Below are 22,415 nucleotides of genomic sequence, written 5' to 3'. Positions count from 1 at the left end.
TCTATCCCTTCAATTTTTAATTTTATTTTTATGTTTCCTACATTAATTCACTTTAATCTTTTTGAACTAATGCTACGTTCACTTTAATCTTTTTCGAACTTAAATTTTAGAATATAATTTAAAAACTTGTAAAACTATAGGTTCAAGTTAAACAATCCATTTTCAACAACCACAAAAGTTAAACCACGCAAAAAAATGTAAGGTTATAATTTATCTCCAATAAAATAACAAAAAAGATACAATGTGAGAAAAATTACTTAAAATAAATAAAAAAAGAAACAGTCCAAATTTTTCTAGTCAATAACAACCACGTGAACTGGCTGAAGTTATTTCACCTACCAATCATAAATAAATAAATAAAAACCAACTCAAGTACTAAAGTCATACTTTATATTTTGTAAACTACTATCTAAATAAACTTAAAAAAGCTAAAGACCTTGTAGTTGGATTGACACCTCTTCATGCATAAAATGTTTGGGAGTTTAAGGGAAAAAATGTTTAAACTGCAGAGTTAGCAGCATGTTGTAATTATTTCTAGAAAAAAAAATGCAAACATTGTTAAATCATAAATTTGATAACAACTTTGCATTAATTACTGGCCAATCCATTTTAAGAGTAATTGGAAATTATTGTACATCTTTTACGATAACTATGTGGCCCAACTTCAACTACATATTTCTAATTCTAGAGTCTATCAAAAAAAGAAAATTTTCTAATTCTAGAAATCAAGAATCAAGGTAAGGTTATAGCAATCTGTTGTGAGTGTTTTTAACAGATTTTTAATTCCATACTTATACTTTAAGTGTTTTCCAAAGACTTAATCTACTTTTAATTTAGTTCTTTTTACTTTTTTAGTTCTGCCGAATTTAATCATTAGTTTTACTATTTTCACTTTTCAAATTAAAAAAAAAAAAAAAGAAATTTATGTAAAGTTAAGTGGTAAAAAGTAAAAACAATATTTTATCTTAATATTTATATATTATTCCTAAAAATAATTGAGGGAAAAAAGTTTAACAATCAAGTAAAGATGTGTTTGGATACCAATTATCTATGAATAGTGCTAAAAAGTGCAGTGGGGCTCATGAATAATACCAAAAATAAGCTGAATAGTGAAATAATTTTCCTTTATAATCCTAATCCAAACGCACGCTATATTCTTACCCTTTCACCACTTGATCATACCAGCTAAACAAAGCTCAAAACATCTGATTCATAAAACCCAGATCCAAAAATTGCCAAATCAATCACCACCAACACCATCATAAGCATACAAACCAAAGACAAGAAAAGCATTAAAAATAAAAATAAAAAATAAAAAATGAAGAAAAGAACCAGTCTTATACTTATAACACTAATTAAAAATAATAAAGTATAAATATATATTGTGTTTTATTATGTGTAGTATTCACGTCTTATACAAATTAGGTAATTATAGGAAAGATTTTCATAAATAAATAAATATAGGGTAAATTACAAAGTTAGTTTTTATCCTTTATGACACATCTTAATTTGGTTTATAACCTTTTAATTGTGTCAAATTGGTCCATAATCTTTTGGTATTGTGTCAAAATGGTCTTAGCTGTTAAATGATAGATGAAAAATACTCACATGGCTAATAGTAAAAATAAAATATTATTTTCATTCCATGTGTACTGCCACGTCAACATTAAAAAAAAAAAAAAAAAAAAAAAAAAAAAAAAAAAAAACCTCAACTGCCTCTGTGTTCATGGTGACCTCGTCACCCACACCTCTGAAATCCATGAGATCAAACACCATAAGTCTCAACCTGGCATAGGTTTTCCTTGATTAACATCATGACCGAACACGAAAAAACCCATCAAAGATATTCCTTTGCCAAATGAAAATCTAAGTGCACGCAATGATTCACAGCACAATGAACAATGTTCTGTGTGATGAAAACAATGCTACCAGTACCTCTGGTGATGTAACAGGTTTGATAATTTTCTTTGATTTTCATTTTATGATCATGGCTACTGCCCAGTGCCCTGGGTAATGGTGGGTCAGCTTGGTTTTAAGGGAAACAGTGAGAATGGGAGAGTCAAAGAGAGACAATACGATTATACAAACTTTCTGACAAAAATGTATGGAAGCATCTGGAGCATCACCTTTATAGCTCTTGGTTGGTCTAACAATTTCTCTCCTTTTTTTTTTTTCTTTGTATAATCATTCCAATTTTTAAAGATCCATGTCTGTACTTGTTTTCTTTTGGATTTTAATCTTGTTAACATTGTTTGCTAATTTGGGTCTGGTTTTACAGTATTGATTTTTTTTTTTTTTAAGAATCTTTTACAGTATTGATCTCAAGTGGGTATTCGATTATGAGGTGATTGTATTTGTTTCCTTAGCTTATTTTATTCTTAAAAGAATCGTACGAAAAACTTTTATTTTACTCCAATTTGTATTCAATTGATTGGCCTAATTGAAGGAGCTTGAAGAGTTTTTGTCATGGAGCTATCTGAGTCTGAGGATAGAAAGAAATCAACAGAGAGAAGGGGACACAGAGAGAGTTATAGTAAATTAGAAAATGTTGATATTTATAATTAATGTTGCATGGCAACTTATGTGGAAGTCATGTAGTATAAAAAATATATATATATTTTTTATTGTTAGTCATGTGAGCATTTTTCATCAATTACTTAACGGCCTGGATAGTTTTGACACAATAACAAAAGGTTAGGGACCAAACTGACACAATTAAAAGGTTATGAATCAAATTGAAATATGACGTAAAAAATAGGGACAAACTTTGTAATTTACCCATAATATATATATATATATATAGAGAGAGAGAGAGAGAGAGAGAGAGAGAGAGAGAGAGAGAGAGAGAGAGAATCCCTTTAGTAACTAATTTGCTTTTATATTCAAACAAATATAATAATTATTCATTAAAAGACATACAGAAATCATCCATAGCTTGATGGTTGACATTTATGATAATGAATGGGAATTTTGTGATATAAAACTCTCCACATAAAACTCAAAATAACAAGGGTTTAGAGAAATTATAAAATTTAATTTGTAACAATCTTAAAACTTAGAATTTATTTCAAAAAAAGTTCTAAAACTAGGTTTCAAATTAAACCACCTAAAAAAATGTAAGGTTATAATTTGTCTCCAATAAAATAACATATATAAAAGAAACAACGTGTGAAAATCACTTCTTATTTTTTTTAATATTTTTCTGTGAGCAGAGAAAAATCACTTAAAATAAGAAAAGAAATAGTCCAAATTTGACTAGTCAAAAACAACCACGTGAGCTGAAAGTTATGTCACCCACCAATTATAAATAAATAAATAAAACCAACTCAGCTACAAAAGTCATACTTTGTCTTTTGCAAACTACAACTATCTTAATAATTTAGTGAAGTCTAACAAGCCTCAAAAAATAAAAATAAAACACATGCAAAACTAGTTAAATCATAAATGTGAAAATAACTTCGTTTTTATTAATGGCCTATCCATTTTAAAAGAGTAATTGGTGATGACTCACACATCCATTTGGATCTATCTAAGCAGAAACTCCAAGAAGGGAAAAGGTTGAAAGACATCTCATTTTCACTTTTTGGTTTTTTTTTTTTTTTGATTGGTTCACTGTTTGGTTGTACCAAAGACAAAGTGAAGAAAAATGGATAAGGTGGAATGAGATGTCATGGGGTCCATTGTTTTGGTATCGGTTCAATATGGGCGGAAACGGGAGGAAAGAAAGGAGATTGCAAATTTTATGGGCCTGTCATTTTATACTGTATAAAATGACTAATATATTTTTAACACTTTAAAAAATTACAAGTGTTATATATGAATTTTTTCTCTATGCATTTTTCTTTACTTTTTTTTTTTCAAATTAAACAAAAGAAAAATAGAATACTCACATTTTTTTTGTTCATTTTTTCTTACCCATATCCAAAGACATCAAGAGAAATTATCTTCTTTCCCTTCCCTTCCTCTTTTCCTTTCTCTTCCCATTCCCCAAGTACAACCAGACATAGAGTAATTGGTGATAACTCACACGCCGCACCCATTTGGAGCTATATACGGGGGAACTCCAAGATAAAATTCACGTGCAACACGCAGCACTACTACTGCAAATGAAATAGGTGGGGGCTGGCAACGATTTTTTTTGGCACAATCCAATGAGGCGATAACACATAATATCAATCAATCACTCTACCACATTGTCGTTTACCCAAAAAATAAATAAATCTACCACATTATTTGTCTTTGTTTATAGCTAATTAGTAGTGACCACTGGCCACAATGTCAGGTAAGGTACTACGCCCCATTGCGCAACAGTAGGAATAGAATATGCTCCTCCCCGTTGGTGAATATCTTTTGAATTCTGCTAATGTGTGCCTAGCACATAATAATTAATTATTTTTAAAAATATTTTTTTGAGAATTAAAAAAATATTGACAATTTTTTTAATTTTTGAAAAAATATGTTCAAAAATAGATGGACATTAACCGGACCCATATCTTTTTATCTATTGTCTTTTTCTTTTCTTTTATTTATTTACTTGAAAGATAAATACTAGGTTTTTTTTTACAAAAAATTTAATAAAGTGGCATGATTATTGTTAAATGAAAATGTGATATTAATAGGAGGCTTAGATGAAAACTAATAAAAAGTTTATCATATTAACTATTTGCAAAAATATTATAAAATAGTTTGTAACTATAGTATTACTTTAACTTAAAACAAAAGCTATTATCTTGCAATATAATGTGTGAAAAAAAAAAAAAAAAAAATGGTGGGGCGTTGCCTCTAGACGGAATTTGTCCACAAACCTTTACTTGACCGACAAAGGCATAAACCATGAACATGACAATAGGGTAGTTAATTTGAATTCCGCCCAAAATTGTCACACATTAGTCAGTTTCTTTATAAAAAAAACCATCAAATCAAGTTTCAAATATTTGTTACTCTAGTCAACTAAATCCATAATCACAAGCATTGAGAAGCACCAGGCTCTAGGCTTTCTGCTTAACATTGTTGGCAACTTAAGCCCAAATCTTTAACAATTGAAAAGTGCTACCTACGCATTTTTATAATAAATTATAAGTAGTTAGTTGTTATTGGTTCTAATTTGAACTTATCATTGAAATTACTTTTTTATCACACCTGTAACAACCTATCACTTAGGATTTGTTATAAAAATGTTAAAAAAATATTATAGACATAATATTTCTCTTAATGATTATACATTTTATGAAAGATTTGTCATATAATTTTTTTTGTTTGTCTTTGAGTCCTCTTCATAATTAGCAGAGTTCATGCTCAAAAATAAAAATAAAAATAAATAAATAAAAATAATTAGCAAAGTTACGACCATTCCTAATCTTCTTCCTCAACCATCTCCAAATCCTTGGTCTCTTTGACTACTTTGACACCATCCTTTGTCATATAAAGTAAGCTAGCTTTGATTGTAAGATTTGGTCCAAAGGCTCTTATTTCTTCTTGTTGTTGAGTCTTTCTTCAAGGGATTGTAAAAATCCCAAAATCTTTGTCAATGTTCAATACTCCAAACCTTTTGACTCCTTAATCGCCACAATGATATAATCAAACTTAAAAGCTAATGACTGAAGGATTATTTCTACTACACAATCATCAACCAAGTTCTTTGATCTTTTTATTTGATTCACAATGACCAAAACCCTTGAAAAATTAAAAGTAATCCAAAACTAATTTAAATTATCTCATGTACAAGCTTTCGTGCTAATCTCTCAATATTTGAAGGCAAACTTTCTTCACCTTTTCAATTCCCTTAAGAGAGTTATGAAGAATCTTTCATGCTTGCTTGGATGAATTTGCAATTTTCTTGACCATAATTTCATCCAAACCTCGATAGATCAACGTAAGGGCTTTTTTTTTTTCCTAACCGTTTTGTTTTGCAAGGCTTACTTTGATTTGAAGTCAAAATGCTTCATATTGTGACTAAACATAACTCTTTTACCCTATTGTTAGGTTCTAAATATTTAGGATTAAATGTTTAGTTTTCTAAATTTGTGTATGTTGGCAAACCGAGAACAAAAACATATCTAGATTAGGTGTTATACATTGCTCAAGATTTTACAAGTCAAGATTCAAGAATTGTTAAGCTGCAGAAAAAAGAGTTCACATTCTGTGAAACTTGACTAATCAAAAGATAGGTTCGACCGATCGAAAATCATGCTTTGCTGATTTTAAATCAAGCCCAAACCCATGAAAACATTTAGGATTTCGGTCAAACACTACAAGGTATAAAAGGAAAACCCTAATTACGTTTTAGAAGCTCTTGGAAGTCTTGTAAGTTAATCCTGTGAGATTTGTGAGGTTTTCATAATCTTCTAACTCTACAAGCGTCTATCGAACGAGATTTATGATCAAGAACTGATGGAAACAAGTTGCTGCATAAAGATCTACTACTAATGGTGATCTAAAACTTTTGAGTGGGATCTCAAAGTCACAAACGAGAAGTTTGTGTTCAACAAATCCAAGATAGAAGAGTCTGTGGAGTTGGAGTTGGAGCTGCATGTGGTCATGTTAGTAAGATCTACATGAGGTAGCTTTAGATTTAGGGTTTAAATCTATTGGAATCTTCCATTCTATCATAGTAGATTTGTTTACCTTGAGCATAGTTAGGTTAAATCATCTCCAGGTTTCTACTTTAAAGTGGTTGGTTTCATTGGTTTTTCTAGGTCATCATATTACTGTCTTCTTTACTTTTTTGCACTAAGTAATATGTTTGCATGTATTTAACATAGATCTCATAATTAGCCTAAATAAATACTTGACTAATTTATTAGGTTAAACTAATCTGTTTTCAAGGGGCCTAAACAAACAAACATCTATCTCTTATGCATATTGGGGTATGAGCAATGCCTTCATCTAAATACTTAAGTTATCAAAAAATTTCTTGGTAAGTTGAGAAAATTAGAATGAGACTTTCCAATTGGAAATTGCCATTATCACCACAAATCAATTAGCTCTGATGCCAATTTGTTGGAAGCTGGTAGACTCTTTTTTGTAGATGACACTAAAGGACACACTATTTAATAGGATACATATATGGTCCACGACAAGAAGCGTTGGTATTGAATGACTTGCAATTCTCCTTATTAAAGTGTGTTGTGGACTGTAGGTCAAGCATGATATCTAAGTGAAACTACCTATTTATTACTCTCTGAATAACAATAATTGCATGACGAGTCGTTTTAATTAATAAACTTAAACAAAATCTATTTTATTATTGGGCTTTATTAACGAGTGCTTTCAAGTATTTGTTAATAGATAATTTTAGGAAAATTTTGATATTACTTTTATGAGAAATATAAAAAATTGTTAAAAAAATAGGTTTTTTCTTTTTCTTTTTTCATAATTTTTTTTAAAAGTCTCTTATAAATCAATACCCTTAAAGTATTCATTATCTTTTCATTTTACTATTATAGTCATTGTAATTAGTTCTAAATAATTATAGACTCCATTATGAGTTAATTAGAATAGAGACTATTAGATATAATCATGCTCATCTAGCAACCTATAAATATCTTGTACTCACTAATGCCATTTGTGTGGGATGAATACATGTTTTCATTTTCTCATTTTTCTCATTTTCTCATTAATCTCTCTCTCTCTCTCTCTCTCTCTCTAACCTTTAGATCAGTTTCTCTTTCTATTCCATTTTATTTCAGACATTCACATGCTCAAATTTCCAAACACTCACACACCACTCACAATAAAAGAGACTCACATTCACAAAGCACTTTTATAGAGTGGAGGGAAAAGAGAAAGAGAACTCTTCGTATTCGTAGTTCTTCTTAATGATATCAACCATGTCTTTGAGTTATTTAAAATAATCCAAGGCTAACAAATATTTTTATGGCAAATCGTGATATCAACTACGAACCCATTCCATTCACATCTCATAGCCTTTAGCTTATTCTCTTTTATTAAGCAGTAAATATAATATTTCACCGTAGTTGAATGTTATAAATTTTTAGATATAACACTTTTGATGTAGCATGATTGTTATGGTTAGGGTGCTAAAATAGCTTTTGCATGGTTTTACAATCTCTATTGTGAATGCTTTAACGAGGCATTATTTTTCTACAAAGTTCCATCTTTGAACCTTAAAAAATATTATTATAAAAAGAAAATGCTAGCAAAGTGTCATACTTATAAATAAAGATGCATTCTGTGGGGTCAAAGAATCTAGCAACCCTAGCCCACTTTATACCAAGTCCAAGGCCCATGCCGAGGAAGAAGAAGCGTCCGAGGATGAAGTGAGAAAGTCCAAATTGCCCAGGAGCATCGCCGAGGACAATCCTGTCCTCGGCCAACCAAGACCATAAAAGGGAGGAGCAACACACCATTGAAGGCAGCCTCCCAGAAGCATCTCAAGAGAAAGGACAAGTACAATGTGTCAGCCATGGAAGCGTGGTGGAGAAGCAATTCCAGGATAAACTATCACCTCCGCATAAAATGCCCACAACTAACATTCGGGCCATATTAATGATGAAATGACCCCTGAACAGTGCTACCTTGGTTGCTGCAACCCACAGAAAGAATGGAAAGGTGGCTGATAGGACAAGCACTCAAGTAGTGACCTACATGATCAACAAATGGAGGGCCAAGATCAACTGAAAATGGGTATATAATGTAAGAGATCCTTCAGGAAAAGAGGGGACAATGGGAAGAACTCCTGTAACTATTCTTATTCAATACTTACTAGAACAGAGCTCCTCGGATTGTGCCGAGGACAAACTTTCTTGTACCAACTTGGTTCATTTCTGCTTAATTGTCTTGGGAACTCATTGTAACTGTCATCCACGAACGCCATATTAACTGTTGTCCATGCACTAAAACCTAGTTCTTTGGCCCACTCTCTACAAATTCATTGTATTGGACTAGTTGGGTCTGAGTCCACTCATCCAGCAGAAGAAGTGCTCAAATTCAGTCCCTACAATTGGCGCCGTCTGTGGGAAGAACTTGTGCATTAGTGGGTGCAACGAATAATCATGATAAGGTCAAGCTCCCATCAGCAAGAGCCCCTAAAGAGGCTCATTCTGGCGGTGGTGCATGCTACACAAAAGCTTCCCCATTACTTCCAAGAACACACGCAGTTGTTGTCATAAACTCAGCTTTCGCTCAAGTCTACGCTTCGAAGCACTAATTACGCATGGAGGATTGCTAAATGGGGCACAGTTCTAAGGGCTTCTGACATCAAGTATACACCCCGTACCTCTACCAAGGGGCTGGTTCTCGCAGGTCTAGTAGCCTAGAAGGAATATATTGATATCCTGGAATCTTTTGATGCGGTTAAATGGAACCTTAGCCAGGCTGGGTCCTGGACCTCCTGCTTCGGGAAAATCAATGTGCACTGGCGACATTCTTTGATGGTTGTGCAACCTGCGATATAGAGCACATAGTTATGTTCCTGATTGTTCTTATGTTGTTAGCTTATTTAAAGTTAGCGGCTGATTACTACCGTCGGTTTTGTTAAAGTCAGGGTGACAATTTTTTGTTGCCGTCAACAACACCAATTCCAAGTTCCATTAAAGGGAAAAACAACAACGTACACAATCATGAAATAATTATTGTAGAGAAATGAAAGATTCAGAAAGTAAAAAGTGCAGCCTTTTTTATTAAATAAAGGAAAGGTACATCATACACCAAACGGCTTAGGCAGACTTGTTTTAAAGCTAACTATAAAAGAAGAGGCTGAGGCAGGCTTGTTTTAAGGCTAACTACAAAAAAAGAAAGCCCATGGGAATGGTAGATTCGCCATCTTGTCCCAGCAGCAATCGAGCCAAAGTGGGTGGTACCGACGATGAGAAAGAAGAAGGGGCGGAAGCGCCTGTTGGGCCCCCTCTTCTCCTAACAAAGAGAAGTCCTACCATCAAGGTAAGACCTGAACTTTATCGCACCAAAAATCTGATGCAATCTACGCTTGCTTCGGTTCTTGGCAGAAGGAGGAGGGTCTTCTTCCTTGCTCGGTTGAAAGGTAGGAACACCTTTGGCCTTTGCTTCCTTTGCCTCAATCGTACAGTCCAGGATCTAGGCGGCATTCTTGGTTCCTAAAGGGGGCTCGAATTCCCTGCCATTGCCCTTATCCAGGGCCATCTCATTCACTAGGCCTTAGTCATGATCTTGGCAAGATCCTTGGAAATGCCTGAATGGTTGAGAGCTTAAGACTCCTACAAAACTCAAGGATTCGTACATGAGGAACAACAATTCCCTTAGGGCGCCTTATATAGATGGCGAAGGCTAGTGGAAACTAATCTGCACGGAATTCAAAGGAAGAATTACAAGCGATATAAACCCTGCCCAGTTTCCAAAGAAACCACCAGTCATTGGATCTGTGTCAATCCACAAAGATATTAATGAGGGCATGCCTTGCGTACTGAAACGTTAGGTACACAACTCGAATAGCCGAAAGACGCCTCTAATCAAAAGTGGCGAAAAATTGGCACGATGAGGCTACTGTCACACGTGGGCATGGAAGGCCAGGCCACCTATATCCAGGTCAGTGTTGGGCCAAGGGCCCAGTATGAGGAAGAACCCCTCCTCGGCAAAGCAAGGCAAAAGCTGTTATCACTCTAGAAGCAAACCTTCCAACGCTGAGGATAAATTCCTTCACTCCAAGCAGTAATGACGAAGTACTAGACAGAACCAAAGTCTTGCATGGTCCTCGAATTCAAACCTATGAGGAAACTAGTTACTTCAAGAAGAATCTAAGTACTAGATAGAACCAAGGTCTTGCATGGTCCTCGGACTCAAACCTATGGGGAAACTAGTTACTTCAAGAAGAACTTAAGTACTAGACAGAATCAAGGTTTTGCATGGTCCTCAGACTCATACTTATGGGGAAACTAGTTACTTCAAGAAGAACCTAAGTACTAGACAGAACCAAGGTCTTGTATGGTTCTCGGACTCAAACCTATGGGGGAAACTAGTTACTTCAAGAAGAACCTAAGTACTAGACAGTACCAATGTCTTGCATGGTCCTCAGACTCAAACCTATGAGGAAACTAGTTACTTCAAGAATAACCTAAGTACTAGACAGAACCAAGGTTTTACATGGTCCTCGGACTTAAACCTATGGAGAAACTAGTTACTTCAAGAAGAATCTAAGTACTAGACAGAACCAAAGTCTTGCATGGTCCTCGGACTCAAACCTATGGGGAAACTAGTTACTTCAAGAAGAACCTAAATACTAGATGGAACCAAGGTCTTGCATGGTCCTCAGACTCAAACCCGGAGGGAACTAATTTATCTAAGTGTTAAACAGAACCTAAGCTATGCCTAGTTCCTTGGACCCTCTACTTTGGAAAAGTTAGCACTGAGTAAAATTTGTCTAATAAGTATCAAAACTAGAATCTCAAAACTAAGCCCATGGGTATCACTTGAAGCATCTTAGGATGCCATGAACCTAGCTTTTGTTTAACCAGCACCTAAACGTTTTTTTTTTTTTTTTCTTTAACAAGTTTGAAAATTTGATAAATTACTGAAGACCTAGTGACTTAGGTCTATTCTAATTCCCAATCAAGAAACATGTGAAGATTATGTTTTCCCTCTGGACAAATAACTTCACATTGTTATAACATAGTGGCTATCAGAATGTAAATTGCAAAAGTAAAGAAAACGACTCATGCAAATCTAGGAAAGTAGAAGGCATATTTCATTAAAGCATATCTTACAAAGGGAAAAATTCAATTACAAGAACTAAACAGTACATGATAAAAACAAAGGCCTATTTTTTTAGTTTTATCTGAAGCCCAGCCTTAGAAGTTTTGTCTGTTTGCTTGGCTGCTTTAATGGAAATCACCTTCTCCTGCTCCTTAGGGTCCTCCTATGCAGGCAAGGTGACCAAGGCTAGGGCCTTTTGAAAATCTTGGGAAGCAGCACCATCATGTGACTTCTCTGCACCCTCATTCAAGGAGTCCCCCACACCAGCTAAGGTTCCCTAAAGAGCTTCAGTCTCTTGTACTTGCTCAGGCTGGGTGGGATGAAGAGGAAGGTTTTGAGGCTGTGGCTCCTTGTCAGGGGTAACAGCTGTGGAAGCTGCTTCACCAAGAGGAGGCAGCTCTGAGGCTCTAATGGCTGGAGGGTAGAAAACTTTCTCAGGCTTCCTTAACTTGAAAAAAGCCTCAACCCCAGCCTGGTTGAGGGCCTCTGCCCAAGTTAGCGCACAATAGGTCCGGCATACGGCTGGCACTTCTACTCTGAGGGTATTCTCGGTCTTGGCCACTCCGATGTCATAACCGTACTGCTCCGTTGCCTCCCTGGCCTTCTCAGCTTCTGCCTTGCATTCACGGCCTTAGCCCTAGCCTTCTCGACTTGATCTCTTTCTTTCTGGACTTCAGCTAGCTTCTTCTGAAGGGTTGCTACTTGCCCTTTAGAAGTAGCCAGCTGCTCCTTAGCGTCATGCAGAAGCAGCCTCTGGTCCTTGGCTTGTTTTTGTGCACCTGCTAGGGCCGAGTCAATACTTTTTCTTGCCTGCTTTTCCTCATTCAATTTCTTCCTTAGATCCTGGTTGGAGTGGTTAGGGATTTTAAAGGACTCCACAGCTGCCGAGCGCCTGTTCCTCTCGTCATCCAATTGACGATAGTAGGAGTTAGTTATCTCCTAAATCCTAAAAGTAGCTTAGAAAGCCTTAAAAAAAAAAATGGAAGGAAAATGGGTCAGTGACCTTACAAGCAACGATAAAAGTAGTATGAGAGAAAGGACGAATGCTTACCATGCCTAAGTATCTTTTGAGGTTTAGGAAAACCTCTGGCCTTTTGGTATTCCGCAGCTCGGCCATATCAGCTAGAAATAGTAGAGCCTCCTCCAAAGCCAAGGCCACATGGCACCCAGTGCCTCCATGGAAGTCCCTAATAGATGCATTCTCTCTTAGGGGCTCACCATGGAGCATTGGAGTTAGAAGCCAGGCTTGGGGCTCAATGGGCTGAGTATCTCTCCTCTCTGAGCCCCTTTGTCCCCCTGGCCCAATCTTCAGCTATTTCACTGCTCGTTGGGCCTCATCTTTGGACGTAGGGCGGGGCCCTCTAGCCTCTATCACATCCTTCCCTTTCTGTTCTCTTTTCCTCTTCGAATCCACCGATTCTACCCTGGGAGGCAAGGATGATTGAGGAGAAGGGGGAGGAAGTTTTGGAGGAGGAGGAGGAAGCTTGGGTTAGGACGGTTCGTGGGGTGGACCTTTCCTGGGTTAGGATTCTATGAGCTCTATCAAACTCTTTTTTTATTTCCTTTAAATTCCCATGTCCTCCTCTGAAATAGTATCCGCTGAGGGAAAGTCCGCTTCCATACAGCTCTGGTTGCCTAGGTCACCGGGTGGATCCTCGGGTGATTGGGCTTTAATGAAGACTTCGAATTTGTCCTCGGATGAACCCAAATCAACGATTCCTCCTCTTTCTATGACTTTTCCTCTTCCCCTTCTTCTACCTTAGGATGGGAGGAGGAAGAACCAACTAAAGATAGGCCCTCTGGGATTACGGCGTCCTCAGGAAGAAGAAACCCTTCCACATCAACACTAATGCGATGTAAACGGGGATCTTTACCCTTTATCACACACTTGGGTGCTTGAAAGGCGCGTGAGATGGGCGTGATCCCCAGAATCAGATGAGCTGCTCGAAGTTGGCCATCTTCCTCATTAATGAACACCTCAGCCTTGAGAATTTTGTCCAAACTCTCTCTGTTGACCAAACTGAAATTTGGCTTAAGGGCGTGTCTGTCTGCAAAATCCATAAAGAACATGTCAGTGACAATAAAGTAATGCTGACCCTACATAGTATAATGAGCCAATTATTCATACTATTCCTAGAATCACACCTGGTTGCCCTTCTCGTGTTGGACAGGGAAGGCCATCGTGCCATTCCCCAGATACGATCAAAAAGTCCTTATTTAGGCCCTTACTGGACTCAGGGAGGCACTATATAAGTCTAATTGCGGGCTTTCTCGTCTTTAGGTAGTACCCTTTCCCCTTCAAGTAATAAAGGTTGTATACCCAATTAACGTTGTGGTGGGTCAGCCCTAGTCCCATTTTCTCGTTTAACATATCTACATAACCCAATATCCTAAATACGTTGGGAGTGCACTAGGTAGAGGCTAAACGGAAGAACCTAAGGTAACTCCTCATAACCTCCCCCATTGGAATCCTCATGCTGCCTTCTATGAAGGCGATCATGGGGATCACTACCTCGCCCTCCTGCATTCGCTCAAACCACTCCCCCTCCTCACAATACCTAAGGCCAACATCAGGAGGAATCCTGTATTGGGCCCTAAAATCCACCATGGCACCCTCAAAATCTACTAAGCTCTTAAATCTACCCATTTCTATAGGAGGAACAGGGAACTAAAAAGACTAAGGAAAGAGAATAGGGCCGAGGATATTTAAAAAGAAAAAAGGTGGAGAGAAGGAGAAAGTGCAGTATAACAAAGAAGAAAAGTTTGAGAGGACTTACAAAACAAGTGGGAGGGTCCTCAGACAAGCTTTGAGTATTAATAAAGACATAGGTACGCAGAAAAAGTATGCAGATTCAAGGTATGTGCGCTAGAACAAATGGAACGCTAAAGCAATGAAAGAAGTTGATTGGAAAGGTATTTATATCAAAGAGAAAACCCAAAAGCGGGAAAATTCCTGCTCGGTAACCAATAAAAACACTAGCCGCTGGATTGGTATCACACCGTTGAACGTGGGAAGCACAGAGCTGCCAGAATTTAATGAGGGCTCACTCCGCAAACCGAAGCGCCAGGAACGTGCCTTGGACAGGTGAAAAGACTCTGGCACTGACAGAGGACAAGACTTGATAAGCCATGACAAAGGCCTGAGGACATCAAAATCTTCCTCTCCGTCTGAGGATCCGAACAGCATGATTTTGAGGGGCTATTGTGGGCTCAAAGAATCTGGCAACCCTAGTCCACTTTATACCAAACACAAGGCCTATGCCGAGGAGGAAGAAGCGTCCGAGGATGAAGTGAGAAAGTCCAAATTGCCCAGGAGCATCACCGAGGACAATCCTGTCATCGACCAACCAAGACCATAAAAGGGAGGAGCAACACACCATCGAAGGCAGCCTCCCAGAAGCATCCCAAAAGAAAGGACAAGTACAATGTGTTAGCCATGGAAACGTGCTGGATGAGCAATTCCAAGATAAACTGTGACCTCCGCATTAAATGCCCACAACTAACGTTTGGCCGCATTAATAATGAAATGACCTCTGAACAGTGCTGCCTTGATTGCTACAACCCACAGAAAGAATGGGAAGACGGGTGATGGGACAAGCACTCAAGTAGTGACCTGCATGATTAACAAATGGAGGGCTAAGATCAACTAAAATGAGGTATATAATGTAAGAGATCTTTCAAGAAAAGGAGGGATGATGGGAAGAACTCCTGTAACTATTCTCATTCAATACTTACTAGAACAAAACTCCTCGAATTGTGCTGAGGACAAACTCTCTTGTACCAACTTGGTTCGTTTCTGCTTGATTGTCTTGGGAACTCATTGTAACTGTCATCCACAAACGCCATATTAACTGTTGTTCATGCACTAAAACCTAGTTCTTTGGCCCACTCTCTACAAATTCATTGTATTGGGCTAGTTGGGTCTGAGTCCACTCGTCTAGCAGAAGAAGTACTTAAATCCAGTCCCCACACCTTCCATTATTGCAATGTCAAAATTTGACATTATATAAAGATGCACCCCCACAAATGTGGGCATCAATCACGAAATTAATCAAGATGTCTTTTATCGAAGCATTACTCAAACACACACCCTCGTACTAGTGGCTCTGGTTACTAACCAAAAAAAAAAAATCTTAAACATTATATTAGCGTATAAAGAAAAGTCTTAAACATAATATTATTATTTAGTAGGAGCACAAGCTAGCAGAAAGAGAAGTAGGGATCTAATGCAGTCCATTCATAGCACCGTCAATGTGGCAACACTTGAAACTAATATTATTTATTGTTTCTCTCAGGAATGTTTCTTTATATGCGAATTTTGTGCCTTGTATTTCGTATTGTTTGTTTTTCTGTAATTAGGGTTTCTACGGTTGATCAAAACCAAATCTAATCGAAAAACCTACAAATTAAAAACTATCTAATTAGGGTTTGTATTGAATTAAATTGGGATTGGGATTTGAATTGCTGGTGGAAGATGGCAGATGTGAAGGAGTATGAGGACTATGAGGTAGTATTTCTTTAGGTGCACTGAAAAAGAAGAAGAAGAAGAAGAAAAACAAGAATCTTTTGAGAGTTACCAATGCCGCCTCCAGAGTAAAAGACACAGGAACATGATGGAATCACTTTCTTTCAAAAACCTTTCCAAGGCAGAAGACGAAGACAAAGACGAAGAAACAAACCCAAGCCCAAGCAAGAGTGCCAAGACCCTAGCCCCAACCTCTCCCCTGAAAAACCTCCCATCCTTTGAAAACATGGAATGCTCACCAGTGGTTGTACCCTGTTTTCGTAGAATTGAAATCATAGGTACCAAAGAGGAACCCACAGGTATCAGAGAGATACCTGACTAGCATAAACATTTCTTTATAGGCCTCCATGACTCGTGGACACTCGGGACATTTCATATGCTCTGGGATCTTTCCAGTAGTAATGAGGATATTCACACGGCAACAACGTCGAGTAGTGTGAAGAAGCTTATCATGGTACTCCTTGATGCAAACTTCGAAGCTTATTTGGCGCACATGGTACTCCTTGAAGCAAACTTCGAAGCCTATTTGGCGCACATGCTCTTTCCATTTCTCAAACTCCTCTAACACCTTCAAAAATGAGGTCCCATGTCCGCTCACCACCACTCTAGACCCTTTACTAAGCACAGCCCATCCACTCTCATTCTTGTACGAAAGCAACTTTAGGATTTCATGTGCCACTGGGTCGGGTTCACTTTTCCTTTGTGTTTTGGAAAAGAAAAAGCTATCTATACAGTTCCAGAAATGCCCTAAGATACTGTGGTCATCCTCACCTTTGTTGCTCTTTCCAACACAAAGCAACTCTATAGAAACCCCTGCGTCCTTTATCACTGGATCGTTTGCAAGGACATTTGCACTTTTAGTAAATTGTTGAATCCACTCTTTGTCCTTGCCACCATAGAAGAAAATGTACTTCTCCTCTTTGATCTGATTAAGGAAAATGTTTTAATCATCAATTTTTTTTCTGCATGAACATCACTAGTTTAATTATGTGTGAGATTAAATCACATATGTCTACTCTCAATATTTTATTTTATACTCTATCAATTATATCAAAATTTTTATTATTTTAAATGAAGAAAAAAATACGCATCAGAAAATGTACAGCGTATAAAATGAAACATTTAAAGTGAGATAATTAAAAGATTTTTATTCATTTGTGAATGTGTGTGTTAGTGCCTTTGCAATTGAGTTTTAGAACTTGTATTAGTTAAGTTAACTTTACCCAATTATGTAAATTTGGGTTTATGCCAGTCACCATGGATCCCATCCAGTCTCTTCCATTTGATAGATCTTCTTCAACAGAGCTACTGAAAGGAAATGCCCTCATTCCCCATACCCGAACATATGGATTGCATTTGGGCATTCCACCTTCCCTTTTGGGTTCATCACCACGATAATAGGCTTGTTCTTGAAGTGGCACTCCTCTTTGATGAACTTGATACCAGCTATGGGTGAAATGTACTGCACTACCTACCATGGCATCTTGGATTTGAGCATCTCAAACTTCTTACGCATGTCATCGTTCCATTGGTCAACAATCGGGATCCATACAATCTTATACTGCTCCTCCTTCCTTATTGCATCGTATATTGGCTCTAAGATCGAAATTTCGTCAATAGAGATGTCCACGCCCGAAATGAACAATAGAATATTCTTCTTTTTTACACTTCGATGCTGACCTGTTTGTCAATACAATTGAGAACATCAGAGAGTCTCCATATTAGCACCAACTTTTTGCTCAAAAAAAAATATTAGCACCAACTTCATACCCGATAAACTAATTATTCTTTGATTTTTTTTTTTTTATTACACGTGATTTAACGAAATTAAATTACCAGTGGGTTCTAAAGAACTTGGTATTTGTTATGGTGACACATGGTTTTATCTTCGTGATGATATTATGTTTTCCTTCTTCAAAAAATAAAAGTTATCTCTTAAATAGTAGGAGTTCAACTTTCGTCCATATTAAAAATCAATGTTTTATCCTGATGAGAAAAACTATCATAATGAAACCAAATGTTATATATTAAAATTTTTATCGTTATTATTATTATTTTTAAAAAAAGTCTATATTTTAGTCAAGTTAAATTATAACTTGTTAGGACATATGTGAAATTTGTTAGAACATATGTCATTGTAAATTGGCTAATGCTTTAACAAAGTGCATTTTACTTGTAATTAAGTAAATCTAGAATGAGTTTAATACTTCAAGAAACAAGAGTTCAAGTCTAGTATTGAAGTCATGCAAATCTGTCCAAGAAACAAGTGAAAAAGTGCTGTTCATTAAAGTTCAACAGATATCTCGATAGATATATCTATCGAGGTCTCGATAGCTTCTCGACAGATATAGTATCTATTGAGATCTACGAAATCAGAATTTTCAGATCTGATTTTCGGCCCATGTTGACATGTTGTATGTGTGTGTGTGTGTGTGTGTGTGTGTGTGTGGATCTATGAATGCTTTGTTTTCTTTTTCTTTTTTTCTTTTTTCTTTTTTTCTTTTTTTTTTTTGTGAGAGATGTTTTTGAGAGCTTAACATGTTGCTTAGATCTTTGGTTGAGTAGTTTGCTTGATTGCATTTATTTCTTTGTGTTTTTCCTCTCTTTGAAAAACTGCTTTTTATCATGCTCAATAGCTTCTCGATAGATTCTCGACAGATTCCTATCTATTGAGCCCTTTTTTCTTCTTGTCTCGACAAAAGTTAACGCAATCTCAATCCCTCGAGGTTTCTGGATTTCTGCTCGATAGAATCTCGACAGCTTCTCGATCCATCGAGAAACTTTTTGTCTAGCCGATAGGTCCTCGATAGATTCTCGATCCATCGAGGTTGGCTTCTGCTCGATAGCAGCTCGACAGCTTCTCGATCTGTTGAAAACCCTCTTGCATGCATTGCTTTTCACATATTTTGCATCTTTCTATTATCTTGTCATCCATAGTATCTTGTTTCATTACATTCATGCATTTATATGGATTCCTTATGCCCCCTTGATCATCTTTGATCATCTTTATGTTTCTTGGAGCTTTATAACTTCTTGTACCCTTTGTCAGTCATGACAAAAAGGGGGAGAAAATGCGGTTTCTTTTTAAGATTTTACATGTTAGGGAGAGAAATACATGTCTTTGTAAGGGCGAGTTGTGTTTCAGGGGGAGTGTTTACCTCCTTGTTGTTTTAGGAGCTTCTTTTAGCTTCTTGTACACCGGTCTTGTGACCATTTTTACATAAATTGTATTTATTTTCACATATATATATATATATGATGATGTATGTTGTTCTTCACCTATCTCTCCATGTGTTATTTCTTTTCTCTCTTTATACATATGTTTCTTATTGTATGCAATATTTTATTTCTGTTTCACACTAAGGTTGCTTGATGAGTTTTGTTTAAAGTGTTTCAGAAAGACAAGTTGTTAAAGTCTATCATGCCATGAACTCTTTTCTTGCAAAATTTTTCAAGAGTTTGTGTTAAGATTAAATTTTACTGTACTCAACAATTGATTATGAGTTTAGTGATTTACGACTTTTCTTATACTTCATTTGTTTGTTGTGGTTTTGTCATAGATTTCTAAAGGGGAAGATTGTTAGGACATATGTGAAACTTGTTAGAACATATGTCATTGTAAATTGGCTAATCCTTTGACAAAACGCACTTTACTTATAATTTGGTAGATCTATGATGGGTTTAGTACTTCAAGAAATAAGAGTTCAAATCTAGTATTGAAGCCATGCAAATCTGTCCAAGAAACAAGTGAAAAAATTTTGTTCATTAAAACTCGACAGATATCTCGAGAGATATATCTATCAAGGTCTCAACAGTTTCTCGACAAATACAGTATCTATCAAGATCTATGAAATCATAATTCCCAGATTTGATTTTCGGCCCATGCTGACATATATGTGTAGAGTTTCTTTTCTAACAACCCTAAACATATATAAAGTTTATTTTAAATACCGTCACATAAGAAGATACAATGAGAACACATGCAAAAAGTGACCTAGTGCCTTATTCTCCCTATAATAAGTTACTGTGCCTTTTGCGTCTTAGGGTTTTGTAACCAAGTATTTCTTGATCTTCATTATTAATGAAGTGGAGAACTTTGCAGCTAATGATATCTTCAAGTTGCTAGAGTTAGTCACATATAGGAGTCGTGCATCATTGGTTAGTCATATACTGGGATCCGTGCAAAATGGTGGCGTTCATATATTGAAGAGTTCAGAGGTTTTGAAACGGTAGAAGGTTTTTGCTGTAAGTTCATCTATAGGGATTATAGAGTCTAGGAATAAAGATTTTATACTAGATCTGAAATTTCTCTTTATTATAGTAGATTGCTTTTCGGGAAGGTTTCCCCCCAGGTTTTTAATTGTGAAACTAGTTTATTTCATTAGTTTTCCTGAGTCATCATATCTTGTCTTATTTACTTTTCCACTGTGCATGATATTAATGTTTATTTGTTTTAACAAAGTTTATTTATAATAAATTTAATTAACAACTTGGGTTTAAAACTTGTTAATTCTATCAACCGGGGTTTAAATTTCCCAATGGGTCAACTGGTTAACACTCTCAGCTCGGCCTTAATGGGTTGCTGTGCAGAAGCTAGCACAATATTGGTGCTGGCCATTGACGTGTTGTGTATAAACAAAGCGAGAAAACTCAAAAACTTCAAGGTTTAGGGTAGAAGAAGAGAGAAGTGGGTTTGTGGTGTTGTGCAGTAGCATGGTCCTCTGTTTATAGTCTTCAGGACTTGAATAAGGCAACAAGCAAAGATTATATCTTGGTTCCATGGGGTCCATAATAATGAATGCGCATTTTAACGTATATGTATCTCAATGAATTAGGTCAGATTTTTCGTATGAATTTCAAACATATGGATCTCCCTTGTTTACGCGCTAAATATACATAATTCAACAATAGATACCACAGGAATTAAATCTATGCAAAAAAAAAAAAAAAAAAAGTGAAAAAAAATATTATTCAATAATTGGTACAAATCAAAAAACGAAAAAAATCTAAAGTCAAACGTCATAAATGAATTTCTTCAAAAAAAAAAAAAAAAAAAAGGCGTCATAAATGAATATATAGGCATTTGTTCACTAGACGTTTCACTTCATAATTTTTTGGGTGTGAATCGTGGACAGAAGATATCAAGATATGCTTCAAGATCAAACTAAATAATTATAAGCTATAATGCAACTATTTTATCTACTCTAGTGTAGTCTATTATTATTATTTTTTTTCTTTTTTCTTTTTTTCTTTTTTTTCTTTTTTTGAGAATGTAGTGTACTCTTTGTAGTAGGCTTTTTTACAATGTTAGGTTGGGCTGCTTCTTGTGGTATTAGACCTAAGTGTTCTGAGTAAGGGAGTTAAGACCGGTCCAACTGCAACTCACTTTGGTCTGGCTTGTGTACAAATTATGCCCCTTTTGCCAAGTTTTGATCACATACCTATGGCTGGCAAAGCTGCTACGAGGAAGTTATGGCAGGTAGATATAATAAAGATATACTTCAAGATCAAACTAAATAATTATAAGCTATAATGCAACTATTTTATCTACTCTAGTGTAGTCTATTATTATTTCTTTTTTCTTTTTTTGAGAATGTAGTGTACTCTTTGTAGTAGGCCTTTTTTACAATGTTAGATTGGGCTGCCTCCTGTGGTATTAAACCCAAGTGTTCTGAGTAAGGGAGTTGAGACCAGTCCAACTGCAACTCACTTTGTCTGGCTTGTGTACAAATTATGCCCCTTTTGCCAAGTTTTGATCACATACCCATGGCTGGCAAAGCTGCTACGAGGAAGTTATGGCAGGCAGATATAATAAAGATAACACAAGAAATACTAAACAGAATAAATAAAAGGAAGCAACAAGAAGCACCCCGTACATAAAAGTAACAAAAATAAATGGGGAAATAATAATAATGGGCTTCCTGAATCAAGGAAGAAAAAAATTAGTCTGCCACGCCAAGTAAGGCTACAAAGCTTGAAAGCGAGAAGGGAAAACCACTTCCTCAATGCGAATAATCTCCCTAGGAAAAGAAATTAATTGCTTTGAGGGAATGGGCCTAAATGGTTTATGTTCAATGAGGATCCTTTTTCTTTGATAGAGAGCAGGGCTTTAGAGGGAGAGAGGAGATCAACCTATTGGTGTATGCCTGCCATTCTAAGTTCTCTCTTTTTCCTTTGTTTTTCCCCTTCCTTTCTTAGTGCTTAC

The 22,415-nt window shown here is 36.2% G+C and overlaps 1 pseudogene; it reads right to left on the bottom strand.

Annotated features, from left to right (window-relative positions):
* Nucleotides 1-15,908: 15,908 nt before the first annotated feature.
* LOC112004734 (protein SIEVE ELEMENT OCCLUSION B-like) overlaps nt 15,909-22,415 on the bottom strand; it is an 18,958-nt pseudogene continuing 12,451 nt past the window's right edge.

Source organism: Quercus suber, unplaced genomic scaffold, assembly GCF_002906115.3.
Source record: "Quercus suber isolate HL8 unplaced genomic scaffold, Cork oak 2.0 scaffold_54, whole genome shotgun sequence".
Lineage (NCBI taxonomy): Eukaryota > Viridiplantae > Streptophyta > Magnoliopsida > Fagales > Fagaceae > Quercus > Quercus suber.
The sequence above is the reverse complement of the archived record's forward strand: the minus strand, read 5'-3'. Positions and strand labels throughout refer to the sequence as shown.